Here is a 5,712-nt window from a genome sequence, read left to right on the forward strand (position 1 = left end):
TGATCTCTATTTGAGACTGATTGCAAATAGTTTACCCGACAACCTCAGTCACTTGCAGAACTTGAACGATGGATGGCCACTGAGTACAGGCAGATGTTGCTCTACACTGGTGCCATAGTATTGAAGGATGTTGTTTCCAAAAGGGTCTATCACCACTTTGTCCCTCAGTGTAGTAGCCATGTCAATTTTGATAGATTGAGATGATCAGATGAGGCATTACCTTGATGATGCCAAACAGATGCTGATGCACTTTGTTGAGCAAGAGTGTCTATGGTGATACATTTTACAATGTACATGGTCTCACTCACTTGGCACATGTTGCATTTCACAACTGCTCACTCAATTACCTTGATTGCTTAGAGTTTGAGAACCATTTGCGGTGGCTTAAACATGCCACCAAAAGCCCACATAATCCATTGGTACAAATGACAAGGCGACTGTCTGAATCACACCAAGTAAAACATACTGCCAAGAACATCCAAGCATACAACAAGAATAACATGCAAGATAGTGGCTTCCTCCTCCAGGACATTTGTCAAAGAAATAAGAGACTATGGAAACCCTGTCTGCGATGTCATTCACCATACTCAAACGGACAACTTCTTCATTCTTCCATGCGCTTCCAAAGACTTCAACTCCGCAAGTATCGCAAATATCCGCAAATGCTAAATAAACATTATTTATCCCGAGGACCTAATCAGCAAGGCTGTGTTTGCCCTATCATAGGCAATTCATAATGATCCCTCTGTTGCACAGTTTTGCCAAGTAAGATCACATCTATTGGAGTAGTTTGGTTTGCGATTATGGCTTATATTATGTTGTTGTTATATTATATTTGCCCAGGTTCAAATCTCAGAGGATGTGGGCCAGAGCAGTGTGGATGGAAGAGGAAGTAGGTGTTACTCCAGAGCACTGGATCAAAGACCAAACTGTGTGATGTCTCCAAAATAAATATGAAAACAATAAAGGATTTGTCCACACCCTCTCTGAAATGGAAGTCATTCAAGCTTCTGTCGTTACAACTGACATCAGGTAAATAGCAGATACTTATTGCATTCAAGTATCAGGTAAAAACTGCTTGTCGTTATAGATGACCTTTAGTTGTTCGAAAGCTCACCCCACCATTCAGAATCAAAACAGCAATGTGACAACGTCGAAGTCACCAAAGTAAGTGAAGTGGAGGAGGTCGCCAAGAGAAACCGAAAAAACTACTTTCAAAGAATTTATAGCTGGTACTGTATGTTTAAACACACATTGACAGTTTGTGTATATTCAATTTACTTGGCAGGATTTATATTCTTTAAATTGACATTTATAATCACACGAGGAATGTAATCTCCCACCTCCAGCCACTACTGCCTCCAGGTTATGTAAGTATGGTAGCTTGCAATACTGATTACTAATCGACCCTTTGTCCCTAAACCCCAGCCACTGAATAATAAATCTTGCCTTTTGATAGACTGGGAGGACCTTGTACCATATTACTTTAACTGATCCTTTCAAATCTACAAGCATGTGGCTAGTGGGAAGATAGCCCAGACGGAATCAATCCATGTTTCACCATTGTTAGTGTAGTGAAACAAACGTGAAGCTGATTTGAAATCTACCTGGATTTCCAGGCTAGGGGTTAGGGGCTTGGGAGGGTAGATTTTGGTTTAAAGTTTGGTCATTTTTAGGTTGACTTTAAGTTATTGAAGTGGAAGAAGACTTGAACACATGACAAATGTGAAAAAGGCTCGATGTTGTTTTACACGTTTATTATTTTACATGTTTATTTTCAGGCAACCCAAGCTCCAACCACAATATGCCTGAAGCACCAGGAAACCTGTGCCACCGCTACCAAGAAGCAAAAGGCTAAAACGCAGCAAAAGCCATCAACTAATGACGGTGAGGACAACCATTCACACCATAAGCCAACTCCTTATTCTTGATCATTGCATTTGAGAAAGGTTTTCTAGTTGTAAAAACAATTGGCATGATGTTGTCCAATCTTTTGTTGCGGATAATCATCTTGGTCTCTCACATGGCTTAATCCTGGAGCATGAGGGCTCGAGGTATCCTTCTGTTCTGCCTTCTTAATTGAGGTATCCCCCTCACCAAATCACTGCAAAGGATCAGACCCTTTTCCTGTATGAAGTATGAAACCTAAACTTAGATTTAGGTTGCCTTTTAGGTTGCCTTACAAATGTGTGTAGAGAAATGCTGGATGTTTTACACTTTAATGTGTTGGATTTTAAGGCCTACCCAAGCCCCCACTAAAATCTGCTCCGGCTCACCAGAAAACCTGTGCCGGTGCCACTAACAAGCAAAAGGCGAAAACTCCCTGCAAGCCACCAGGTATTGGTGGTGAGTGGAAATAGCAAACTAAAATGCTACGAAAGCCACCAAGTAGTTATAGGTGAGGAGGACCCTTCACAACGAAAGCCAACACAATTGGTATTCTAGTTGTACCAAGAATTGCCATGATGTTGTCCAATTTTTTACTGCAGAGAATCTTGATCCTTCATTCTCCAGGGATCATTCATGTGGGAGACAGCGGTCTCCTTCTGCTTCTTCAGATGAGAGATGCCCCTCACCAAAGCGCTGCAAAAGCTCAGACCCTTTTCCTATGCCGGAAGTAACTATGACACTTCCTTTTTAAATCATTTTGAATATTTAAATTAGGCTGTTCGATTTGGAAGTGAACAAATGTAAAACTACTTTCAGAATTTTGAAAAAAAGAGTCCTATATCTCGTTTGTGACATCTGTGACGGGAAGATTATTAAAGATGGAAGAGCAGCTAATGAAGAATGATTTAAAAATATATGGTAAGAAATTAAATGTTTCATTGGTTTGAGTTGAATGACATACAGTGCATTCGGAAAGTATTCAGACCCTTTGACTTTTTCCACATTTTGTTACATTACAGCCTTAATTCTAAAATGTATGAAATTATTTTTCTCATCAATCTACTCACAACACTCCATAATTAAAAAGCAAAAACAGGCGTTTAACAATTTTTGCAAATTCATGAAGAAACGGAAATATCATATTTACATAATAATTTTGACCCTTTACTCTGTACTTTGTTGAAGCACCTTTTGCAGCAATTACAGCCTCGTGTCTTCTTTGGTATGACACTACAAGCTTGGCACACCTGTATTTGGGGAGTTTCGCCCATTATTTTCTGCAGATGCTCTCAAGCTCTGTCAGGTTGGATGGGGAGCACTGCTGCACAGCCATTTTCAGGTCTATCCAGAAATGTTTGATCGGGTTCAAATCCGGGCTCTGGGTGGGCCACTCAAGGACATTGAGACTTGTCCCGAAGCCACTCCTGCATTGTCATGGCTATGTGCTTAGGGTTGTTGTCTTGTTGGAAGGTGAACCTTCACCCCAGTCTGAGGTCCTGAGCACTCTGGAGCAGGTTTTCATCAAGGATCTCTCTTTACTTTGCTCTGTTCATCTTTGCCTCAATCCTGACTAGTCTCCCAGTCCCTGCTGCTGAAAAACATCCCTACAGCATGATGCTTCCACCCCCATGATTCACTGTAGGGATGGTGCCAGGTTTCCTCCAGACATGACACTTGGCTTTCAGTCCAAAGAGTTCAATCTTGGTTTCATCAGACCAGAGAATCTTGTTTCTCATTGTCTGAGAGTCTTTAGGTGCCTTTCGGCAAACTCCTTTTACTGAGGAGTGGCTTCCGTCTAGCCTTTCTACCATAAAGGCCTGATTGGTGGAGTGCTGCAGAGAGGGTTGTCCTTCTGGAAGGTTCTCCCATCTCCACAGAGGAACTCTGGAGTTCTCTCAGAGTAAACATCGGGTTCTTGGTCATCTTCCTGGCAAAGGTCCTTCTCCCCCAATTGCTCAGTTTGGCCGGGCGGCCAGCTCTAGGGAGAGTCTTGGTGGTTCCAAACTTCTTCCATTTAAGAATGGAGGCCACTGTGTTCTTAGGGACCTTCAATGCTGCAGAAATGTTTTGGTTCCCTTTCCAACATCTGTGCCTCGACACAATCCTGTCTAGGAGCTCTACGGACAATTCCTTCAAGCTTATGGCTTGGTTTTTGCTCTGACATGCACTGTAAACTGTGGGAGCTTATATAGACAGGTGTGTGCCTTTCCAAATCATGTCCAATCAATTGACTTTACCACAAGTGGACTCCAATCAAGTTGTAGAAACAAGGATGATACTGAATACTTATGTAAGTGTCTGAATACTTAATAAGGTATTTCAGTTTTTTTTATACATTTGCAGAAGTGTATAACCTGTTTTCGCTTTGTTTTTATAGGGTATTGTGATGAGGAAAATGGTATCAATTTTAGAATAAGGCTGTAATGTAACAAAATGTGGAAAAAGTTGCTGTACTGCAGGGCCAGCTGTGCCACCAGAGACTCTGGGTTCGCGCCCAGGCTCTGTCGTAACCGGCCGCGACCGGGAGGTCCGTGGGGCGATGCACAGTTGGCCTAGTGTCGTCCGGGTTAGGGAGGGGTTGGCCGGTAGGGATATCCTTGTCTCATCGCGCACCAGCGACTCCTGTGGCGGGCCGGGCGCAGTACTCGCTAACCAAGGTTGCCAGGTGCACGGTGTTTCCTCCGACACATTGGTGCGGCTGGCTTCCGGGTTGGATGCGCGCTGTGTTAAGAAGCAGTGCGGCTTGGTTGGGTTGTGTATCGGAGGACGCATGACTTTCAACCTTCGTCTCTCCCGAGCCCGTACGGGAGTTGTAGCGATGAGACAAGATAGTAGCTACTAAACAATTGGATACCATGAAATTGGGGAGAAAAACGGGGTAAAAATGTAAAAAATAAAAATGTGGAAAAAGTCAAGGGGTCTAAATACTTTCCGAATGCACTGTATATTGCTGCATAGTACTGGATGGAAAAATCCTGCACACATATAATGCATCCTTTTGTTTAAATTACAGATCTCTCAAAGCTGGGGGGGAGACATCCCAGACTGGGTGAAGAGAGCAATGCACCAGTAAACTATTACCATATGTTTCGCTTTTAAGTGAGGTCATGGTGTGTTGCTTGTAAAGTATATATTTTGTGTTCTGACAAACGGCCTCATGTCAACGTTCAATATGAATGGAAATAGAGGGCCTTCGACGACTCCAATTTTTACATTGTCATTATAGGTACAGTGGAGTCCAAGTCATGACATTTGGATAACTTCTCTAGCTTATGTTTGTTTTCCACCTTTACACCACGTGTGAGTCTTGGCTAATCAAAGGCTAGTGGCAGAAATACTACAGGCGACTTCAACCTCCCTGAAATATGTACCTTACCACAAGGGGGGTAAGTGGGAGTGCTAATGAGTAAGGGGTTGAAAGAGTTCTTAAGAAGTTAAAAGCATTAAAGGTCAGACTGTGCCTGTTTTTGGTTTATTGTGTGTGTATATATATATATATATATATATATAATTTGAATTTCCAGAAGCCTGTGCCAGAAATAATTTGTTGAGCTTTTTTATTTGAAAAAAAGTGGCTTGTACATCTGTTTTGGGGTGCAATAAATTGATTTAAACTGTTCTTGACTTTAACAATAAATAGCATAACAGTTTTGACATGGATAAAGGTTTACACAATGCTGTTCCAAGTTACTGCTCTCATTGTGTTACACGGAATGACAATAGCCAACAGTAGTACAGACCCTATGTCTGGAAGATTTTTGTTGCACCATGAGTAGAATTGTAGTATACATATCAGGGTTCTTTTCAAGAGAGTGCAACATC

The 5,712-nt window shown here is 42.0% G+C and overlaps 1 long non-coding RNA gene across 1 annotated transcript; it reads left to right on the top strand.

Annotated features, from left to right (window-relative positions):
- The first annotated feature begins 849 nt into the window (after positions 1-849).
- Positions 850-5,504, top strand: LOC112221410. Its single transcript, XR_002949020.2, has 6 exons — positions 850-1,032; positions 1,782-1,887; positions 2,280-2,398; positions 2,490-2,617; positions 2,707-2,808; positions 4,904-5,504. It is a non-coding gene; the product is annotated as an uncharacterized LOC112221410 (long non-coding RNA).
- Positions 5,505-5,712: the final 208 nt, after the last annotated feature.

The sequence above is a fragment of the Oncorhynchus tshawytscha genome, linkage group LG22, assembly GCF_018296145.1.
Source record: "Oncorhynchus tshawytscha isolate Ot180627B linkage group LG22, Otsh_v2.0, whole genome shotgun sequence".
NCBI lineage: Eukaryota > Metazoa > Chordata > Actinopteri > Salmoniformes > Salmonidae > Oncorhynchus > Oncorhynchus tshawytscha.